The sequence below is a fragment of the Melozone crissalis genome, unplaced genomic scaffold (assembly GCF_028551555.1).
Source record: "Melozone crissalis strain CALT ecotype California unplaced genomic scaffold, PUWL_Pcris_2 ptg000003l_1, whole genome shotgun sequence".
Classification (NCBI taxonomy): Eukaryota; Metazoa; Chordata; class Aves; order Passeriformes; family Passerellidae; genus Melozone; species Melozone crissalis.
Window position 1 is genome coordinate 2,754,120 of NW_026535781.1, and position 9,614 is coordinate 2,763,733.

The window sequence follows — 9,614 nt, forward strand, 5'->3', positions numbered from 1 at the left end:
TGGGACCTCATGCAATCATGGAGACCACTGTGACATTGCTGAGCCTCATGGAACCAAGGGGACTGTCCTGACACTGTGTGGCTCCATGAAATGTAGGGATCATTGTGACACTGAGAGGCGCCATCAAACCAAGGGTGCATTGTGACACTGCCGGGAGTCCTCAAACTGTGGAGACCATTATGACACTTTGGGGAGTCATGGAACCAAGGGGCCATTGTGACACTGCAAGACTCCATGGAGCCAAGGGTCCAAACTGTGACATTGCAGGGCCTCATGGAACCGTGGAGAGACCATTAGGACACTTCACAGCCTCATGGAATGAAGGAGACCATTGTGACACTGAGGGGCACCATGGAATCATGGAGACCATTGTGACATTACGAGGCCCCATGGAATAACCAAAGCATTATGTCACTGTGAGGCCTCATGGAACCAGTGAGACCACTGGGACCCTGGAGGTCCCCACAGAAACCAACAGGACCATTGTGATACTGTAAGGCCTCGTGAAACCAAGAGGCCTTTGTGACATTGCAGGGCTGCCTGGAACCAAAGGTCCAGTGTGACATTGCAGGCCCTCATGTCATCAATGGTCCATTGTGACACTGTGGAGCCAAAGGAGACCATTGTGGCACGGCAAACCCTCAGGGTCCTGAGGTCCATTGTGACATTGCAGACCTCGTGGAACAGAGGAGTCACGTGACATTGTGGGGGCTGGGGAACCATGGAGACCACTGTGACACTGCAAGGCCTCATGGAATCAGTGGGACCATTGTGAGACTTCAGGGCCTTGTGGAGCCGAGGGGACATTGTGACACTGCTGGACCCCATGGAAACAAGACACCAATATGTCACTGATATTTTTTCATAAAAATCCTTTCTTTGGGATTTTTCCTCTTCTGGGAAGCTGAGGCCCCAGAAGAAGAATGTAAACAATTGTTATCTGCTGCTGTGGAATGTAGCAGGTGCACCTATGATTGGCCCATTATCCATGTTTACAATTAAGGGCCAATCAGGACCAAGCTCTCTGGGACAGGTTCACAGAGAGCTCTCTTGTTTATTGCTATTCCTATTCTTTTCTTAGCTTAGCAGCTTCTGAAGTTTTCTCTCTATTCCTTTTAGTATAGTCATAATGTATTATATATAATGAATTAATAAATCCAGCCTTCTGATCATGAAGCCAAGATTCTCATCTATCTCTTCACCCCTGAGGAACCCTTGCAAAGCCATGTAACACCATTATGGCACTGTGGGGCCTTATGGATCCAAGGCACCATTGTGACACTATGGGGCCCCACAAAACCAAGGGAAGATGGAACAGGTCTTGCTGGTTTGGCCTCCCAGGGGCCACCTAACTGGTCCAGCTGACCTTGGAACATTAAGACTCTCTTGTCATCTGCTTCTGAAACACTGGTCCTCTGTGCTTTCCTTCCCAATGGAAAAGAACTGTTCTTTTCCGCCAGGCACCCATGGCCAGAATTGGGATTTCACCTCCAATTTTCCCTATATCCAGAGACTGTTCCAGTAGGAATATTGCCAGGACAAGTCTAGTTGCCAGTGGTTTCATGAGGGTCACTTCCCATCTGTCCCCAAAATACTGGGGAAGGCTCCATGCTTTCCTTCCTGTGGAAAGAACTGTCCTGCTTTTCCAGGTGCCCATGGCCAAGACTGGCCTTCCACCTCCAAAATTCCTTCAGTTCAAAAATGCTCCCAGAAAAAATCTGCCCTTATTGACAAGTCTGCCAGGCCTTGGCCTTGTGAGGCTCTCAGCTGCCTTCCAAACACTGGAGCCCGGTGTTTTCCTTCCTGTGGAATAGAACTGTCCTTCTCCTCCAGGCACCCATGGACAGAATTGGGATTTCACCTCCAACATTCCCTGTTGTGAGAGACTGGAGGAGATTGTTGGCTCAAAACATTTTTGCACAGGGGAGGAAGGGGCAGGTCCAGCCTTGCCCTGCCCTGGAACTCCAATGCTGCTGTGCCCTGGAACTACAATCGCCCCAGAGCCTCTCTCCCAGTCCAGCAGTGTCTGCCAGTCCCTGGCACAGCACAGGCAATGCTCCACAGCCACCTCTGCAGCCCCCAGCCCAGCTCCTGAGGGACCAAATGAGCCCAAGTCCCACCTGGGGGAAGGGCCCAGGGAAACCAAGCTGACCACAAGGCAAGCACACATCTTGACCCTACCTCCACTTGGAATTTCCATCTGAACACTCCTGGAATCCAGGACTTGGTAGCTGTGTGGGTGCTTCTGTACATGTTTTTTGTTTTTCTCTTTCTGTGTATATTTCTTCCATTTCTCTTCTCTTGCAAATCTTGAGTAACTTAAAACTGCACAGGCTTAGAGTTTGTGAAGGTGAGTGGTCCAATTTAAAGCTTTGATAAGTGGGGTTTTTTATTTCATTGAATGTCATATTAAACCATTTGCCAAGTTTCCATAATTTTCTAATATAACTAGTAAAAGCTGTCTTGTTCTTTCGAGCTCCTGATGATCTCTTGTCAGAATTTCTGCACTGCGTCCAACTCAGAGGAAACAAACAATTGTAATTTCTTTTAAATCTCTCATTGAGAAAGTTTTTTAGTGGATGGGAGTCAGGGCTTGTCTGTCCTGCTTGGCACAGCCCAGGCAGGGCTTTCCCAGCCACGTTCCACACTCCATTGCCCAGCTGGAGCCCCTGGTGCCTCTGAGTTGTGCTGCCCCAGCCCCAGGGACGCTCTCCTTGTCTGCCCATTCCCCCACGGTCTCTGGGCAGGGATGGCCTCAGTGGGGGCTGCTGACATCCTCAGCAACTTGGAGGCTGCTGCTGAATTTTCCTGTTCCAGAGGCTTGTTCAGCCTTGAGCTCTTCAGTTCAGGAATTCAGTGTCCCAGGGCTCATTGACATTGAGAACACCTTAACAAGCCAAGCCTCAGGGAATAATTTAATTTAATTGTCCAAATCACTTGTTCAGCCTTCAGCTCTTCAGTTCAGGAATTCAGTGGCCCAGGGCTCATTAACATTCAGAACACCTTAACAAGCCAAGCCTCTGGGAATAATTTGATTTCAGTTTTCAAATCATCTGTGGTTAACTTGACCGATTTCAGTAGTGTGTTCAAACGGAATATATTCTATTTACAAAGATAATGAGAAAACTTTTTTTAGGTCCTTCTTCAGTTTTTTCCTGTTCATAAATCAGTCTGTGCAGTCTCCAATTGACATTGAATCCAAGTACCTCCTCATGCAATTTGAATAAAGATGAAAATCAAGACCCTTCATGGCTGACAATCAATCAGACTCTGTCACTACCCCCACCCCACCATTTCCCCCATCCAAGCCCTGGCACTCAGAGCAGCCTTGTGCAAATCTGAGCTCCCTCCAGCCCAGGCTGCACCTGCAGCTTTCAGCTCCTTGGCTCCAACTCCCACCTGCTTTTCTCGGAGAAGGAGCTGCCTGAGACACAGAGGGATGTTCATTTCTTGTCAGCCAACAAAGCCAAGGGAAGGCACAGCTCCATCAAATGCAAAAGTCGTTCCTCTGCTGGATATTGAATCCACTTTCCACAGCAGACAGTCTCAGAGCAATGGAAAACACCTTCTGTGCACAGCACAGATCTCAACAGATCCTCCCGTGCAAACCCTCCATACTCTGATTCTGCCCAGATTTGCTCTTTGCACACAGCAGTCATACACTGAAGTCAGGAGCTCCCTCCATGACCAGAGGGAGGAACATAGGGAAAGGGGATGAAGAGCTCTCCTGTGCAGAGCCAAGGTCCAAGTGCAGCCCCTGCAGTGGGAACCACAACTCATCAGGTTTGTGTCCTTTGTGGTCAGGGACTGGTGGCATCCAGAGGCACAGAAAGGTTTCTTGCCAACAAACACAAGTTGAACATTTGAACAGTTTAAGAACCATCACAGCTCTTCCCTCAGCTCTCTGGGATGTCCCAGAAGCATCTGACATAGCCCCAATCCCCAAGGGATTTCTGTACAGGAAGAATTCTAAAAAAAGGACATAAGAAAACACAATACTGTGATAAATATAAACAGAAATGAGATGATGTTTAATTATATATTTATTTGAACTTCAGAAATATTGGGCAAATTCTTGCAGATCAAAGTATGAAATCAGTCCTTTGAGAGGTACTTCAATGACCAGAGAGGACCTAGAGGAGTAAATCTGGGGGCAGCAGGAAGTACATAGATCCACCTGCTTTAAAAGAAGAGATGTCCTTAGACATGGCCATTTAACCAGGAGGGCTGGAAACACCTGATGGAAAAGAAAGATTAAATCATAGACTGAATATTGCGGACACAAGCAGAGGGGAAGATCAGTATTTTTTCTCCTTCTGCCATCAATATGCTTCCAGGAAATCCCTGTTTTTGATGGGAAAACTTTGCTATAACTTCAAAGTACTCAGATTACCCAGATAATAAAGATTTGTTTGTATATTAGAAACTAACAAGTATTTACACCTGTGCCCCTATCCAGGCAGACATCAGTTGTGTGCCCATGAACAGGCAGTGCCACTTGTGCCCTGAGGTGCCCAGCTGGGATTGGATCTCTCTGAGAGCACCTGAGAGAGAGTAGGGCACCTTGCAATCTGCAGGTCCCTGACAGCCCCACAGGGCTCCTGGCCCATCAACATCTGCTCTGCTCCAGTCTGAAACAGGGCCCAGCATGGTGCCAGGATCATCAGAGAGCTGAGGTGTGTGCTGGAATTCAATGCCCTCCCCATCCCTCAGCAGCCCTGCATTTCCCTCCTGCAGCCTTGGCCTCCAGCACAGCCATGGAGGCTCTTTGGGCTCTGCACTGTTCCTGCAGCCCCAAGGGCAGCTGAGCTCCTCCTTTGGCACAGTCAGGCCTGGCCAGCACAGGCCATGCTCAGCAATTGCTTGTGTGTGCCTGGCCTTGCTGTCAGCCCCGGCAGCGGCTGCATGGCCCCTTTGTGGCCCTGTGCCGGCCCAGCCATGGTGGCCCAGCCCCTGTGCAGGCCCAGCCCAGGCCAGGAGCATTGCGACTGGGAACGGCCCCTGTGCCGTGGTGCCCACAGCAGCCTTGGGGCTCTGTGCCCCATGGCCTCCCTGCTGGGCAGCCTCTGCCAGCTCCTGCAAAGCCCCTGGCACCTGTGAGGCTGCACAGAGAGCCCTGCCCCCGGCTCTGCCAGCCTCTGGGCCAGCAGAGAGGCAGCCAGGGCTGGCCATGGCTGTGAATAGGCCCTGAGCCCCACAGGAGGATGGAGCTGGGCCACAACCAAACTCAGCCCAGGCCAAAGCTGGGCTCAGCAGCCAGGGCTGCCAACACACGGGCACAGAGGCTGGCACTGACAAATGTCCTGGGCCCCCTCCCTGCTCTGTCCATGCCCCCAAGGGCACAGAGCAGCCTCCTCTCGGGGCCACATGCCTGTTTGCAATGCCTTGCACAGGCGCTGGCCCTGCCCCACAAGGCCTGGCCTGAGTCCTGTCCCTGAACGCTCAGCGAGGCTGAGGTGGACACTGATGGTTTCTGGGCCAGGCTGTCTGAGCCCAGCCCAGCTCCCTGCAAGCTCTGCCAGCTGCCCTGAGCTCTGGGCAGCACCAAGGGCCTCTCCCCAGCCCAGCCCAGCCAGCTCTGGCCCCACAGCTCTGCTCAGGCCAGGCTGCTCTGGGCACTGCCCCACGGCCTCAGCCCCTGGCAAGGGCACAGCAGCAGCTGCAGCTGCCACAGGACTCAGCCCCAGCCATGGGGGGAAGGTGCTTGGCCAAGGCCAAAGGAGGCTCCCTGGCTTCCCTGCTCCCCTTGGGCTGAGGTGCTGAGAGCTCTGCAGCCCCTGCTGCCATCCCATCTGTCCAGGGCAGCACAAGAGCCCCAGCCTCGGGGCCCTCAAGAGTTGCTCCTGCTCCAGGCCCAGGGCCCATGCCAAAGCTGGGGCAGCCACAAAGCTGTGCCCATTTCTGTTCATTGTTGCTCTGATGGGGATGGATCTGCTGGCACTTGGAGGTTGCTGATGAATTTTACTACTCCAGAAGCCTCTTCTTTCTTGAGCTCTTCAGTTCAGGAATTCACTGGAAAAGGCTGTTAAACATTTCTTCAAATCACCCAAACAAGACAAGCCCTTGGGAATAATATAAGTTTTCAGTTCTTCTGTGATTAATTACACACATTTCAGAAATGTATTCAAAGTGAATATACTGTACTGAAAAAAATGCAGAGAGAACTGTTTTGTCCTATTTTTTTCCTGTTTATAGATTGATATCAGCAATGCAGTGTCCAGTTGATATTGACCCCCAGCACCTCCTAATGCAGCATGAATACATATGAAAATCAAGACCCTTTATGGCTGACAATTAATCAATCAATCACAATTTCTCCCCACCATTTCCCTTATCCAACCCCTGGCACACCTATGGATCAGGAATTGTGTGCCCAGCAGGAGCAGGGCAGTGATTCTTCCCCTGTGCTCAGTACTGGTTGGGCAGCACACTGTTAGGTCACAGGAACTGGCTGCCCAGGGCAGTGGGTGAGTCACTGTCCCTGGAAATGTTTATGGAAAGACTGGATGTGGCACTCAGTGCATGGTCTGGGTGACAAGGTGGTGTTGGGTTCCAGGTTGGACCTGATGCTCTCCAAGGTCTTTTCCAGCCTGGTTGATTCTCTGATGATTGTGACACTGCAGGGCTCTGGGGAAGCAAGGGGCCATTGTGACACTGCGGGGCCTGGTGGCACTAAGAGGACCATGGTGACATTGTGTATGACATGGCAGCACAGAGCCAAGAGGCCATTGTGACACTGTGGGACTGAATGGAAGCAAGGGGTCCATTGTAACAGTCTGGGTCCTGGTGGAACCACAGAGGTCACTGTGACACTGCAGGGCCTTGTGGAACCAAGGGGCCATTGTGCCATTGCAGAACCAAGGAGACCGTTGGGAGAGCATGGGCACAATGGAATCAAGGGGCCATTGCTCCATTGCAAGGACTCTGGGAACTGAGGGAACAATTGTGACCCTGTGGTGCCCCATGGAAGCAAGGGTCCCTGGTGACACTGCAGGATCTTGTGTCACCAGGGCTCCATTGTGACACTGCAGCACCAAGGAATTCATGGTGGCCCTCTGAGGCCTCAGGGAACCAAGAGGCCACTGTGACCCTGCAGGGCCTTGTGGAACCATGCAGGGCATTGTGACAGAGCAGGACCTGGTGTCATGATGGGGCCATTGTGACACTGCAGGGCCCCATGGAACCAAGGGGCCAGTGCTGCTCCTCAGTGTCACATATTTTATGTGGACATATTTTATGAAAAATCATTTTGCTAGGTATTTTTCTCCTGAGAAGCAGAGATGCCTCAGAAATGAAATATAAGCAATAATTATCTGCTGCTTTGGAATGCAAAGGGGGACCTTGATTGGTCTCATGTGGTGGTTTTTAATGTCCAATCACAGTTTGACTTTCTCGGACTCTCTGGTCAGTCACAAGATTTTATTATCATTCCATTCTTTTCTATTGCTTGCTAGCCTTCTGATGAAATCCCTTCTTCTATTCTTTTACAATAGTTTTAGTATATAATTTTATTTTAATATATATAATATATATCATAAATTTATAAATCAGCTTTCTGAAACATGGATTCAAGTTTCTTGTCTCTTCCTTTGTTCTGTGACCCCTGTGAAAACCACCACACCTCAGGGACTCCTGGAATAAAGGAAACATGTTTGACAAGGTGGTGGCCCTTGGGACCAAGAGACCATTGTGACACTGTGGAACCAAGGAGAGCATTGCTGCACTGCCAGACCTCATGGAACCAAGGATACACTGTGACACGGAAGGCCTTGGGGGCCAAGGATCCATTGTGACACTGCAGGGCGCAAGGATCCAAGTGACTTTGTGACATCAAGGGGTCCCTTGAAACCAAAGGGACATTGTGACACTGGGTGGCCTCATGGAATCATGGAGAGCATTGGGACACTCGGGGGCCTCATGGAACTCTGGTGACACCAAGTTGTCTGGGAATGTTGATCTGCTGCAGGGTAGGAGGGCTCTGCACAGGGCCCTGGACAAGCTGGATCCAGGGCCCAAATCCAAGAAGGTGACGTTTCACAAGTCCAAGTACCGGGTCCTGCACTTTGGCCACAACAACCCCTGCAGCACTACAAGCTGGGGACAGAGTGGCTGGAGAGCAGTCAGGCAGAAAGGGACCTGCAGGGACTGATGGAGAGCTGGCTGGGCATGAGGCAGCAGTGTGCCCAAGTGGCCAAGAAGGCCAATGGCTCCTGGCCTGGATCAGGAATGGTGTGGCCAGCAGGAGCAGGGCAGGGATTCTTCCCCTGTGCTCAGCACTGTTTGGGCAGAACCTCAAGTGCTGTTTGCAGTTCTGGGTCCCCCATATTTAGGAAGAACATGGAGGGGCTGGAGCATGTCCAGAGAAGGGTAGCAAGGCTGGGGAGGGAGCACAAGTCCTGTGAGGAGCAGCTGAGGTAGCTGGGGTTGTTTATCCTGGAGAAGTGGAGGCTCAGGGCAGACAAGGCGGTGTCAGGGCACAGGGTGGTTTTCATGTTCTCCATGGCCTGTTCCAGCCTTGCTGATTCTGGGATTCTCTGGAACCACCCTTGGAGCAGTTGCAGGATGAGCCCTGGGCCTCCTCTTCAGGAGCTCCAGCAGCCCAGGTCCCTCAGCTTCTCCTGCCAGCCCCAAAGCCCATCCTGTCAGTCCTGCAGAGCCTCTGCAGCTCCTCCTCCACTGCCCAGAACAGGGAGCCCCAGAGCCAGACACAGCAGCCCAGATGTGCCTCTCTGGCCTGGGGTGCCTCTGGCAAGGGAGCAGCACCAGGCACTGCAGGAGCCTGCAGACAATTCCTGCAGCACTTGTAGGATGATCCTGCTCCCCAAGGGACGTTCCCATGGGGCCAAGTCAGGAACTGCAATGGGGAGTGGGGCCAGAGAGAAAAGGGCAAACAGGGATGGGCTGTTTGCAGGGGAGGGAAGAGGGGTGGGCAATAGGAAGAAATTTGCAGCAGGAAGAGGAAAGAAAGCAAAGGGGAAGCCAAGGAAATGCTCAGGGCAGTTTGGGGGTGGCTGCCAGGCAGCCCTGGCTCTGAGCAACAGCGTCTGCAGTGGGACAGGAAACTCCCAGCTGATGGGAACAAACTTTCTGGCTGACTGCAGAGGCCAGGACAAAGCTGAGTGGTTTCCCTGGTGTCCCCCAGCCCTTGCTGGCCCCAGGGGCTGATGGCATTTGTGCTCCCTCAGGGTCCTGTCCCCACAGCATCAGCATGGGGGTGCTCCCCCTGCTGTGTGCAATGCAAACAGGGGCTGCTGAGCCAGTGCTGCCGTGTCTGTGCCTGCAAGGATGGGGCACCTGTGTGAGCTGGGGGAGAGGCCAGGGCTGCAGAGGGGGGATGTTGTTGGCAGCTCCATGAGGATGCTCTGGGACGCTGCCCTGAGCTGTGCAGCGCACTGGGATGGATCAGCCCCTGCTCTGCTGCTCCTTCCCATCTGCCCCAGGGCCCTTGCAGAGCCCCAGCCATGCTGTTTGCCCCTAGCCTGCCCACGGCCAGCCTGGGGCTGCTCACGGGGTTTTCTGTGCAGAGCATTGGCCTGGCCGTGTTCTTGAGAGAGCCTGGGCAAGGAGCCTGGAGCCCCCAGGGCCTGGGCTGAGGCGTCAGCGCTGCGCCAGCA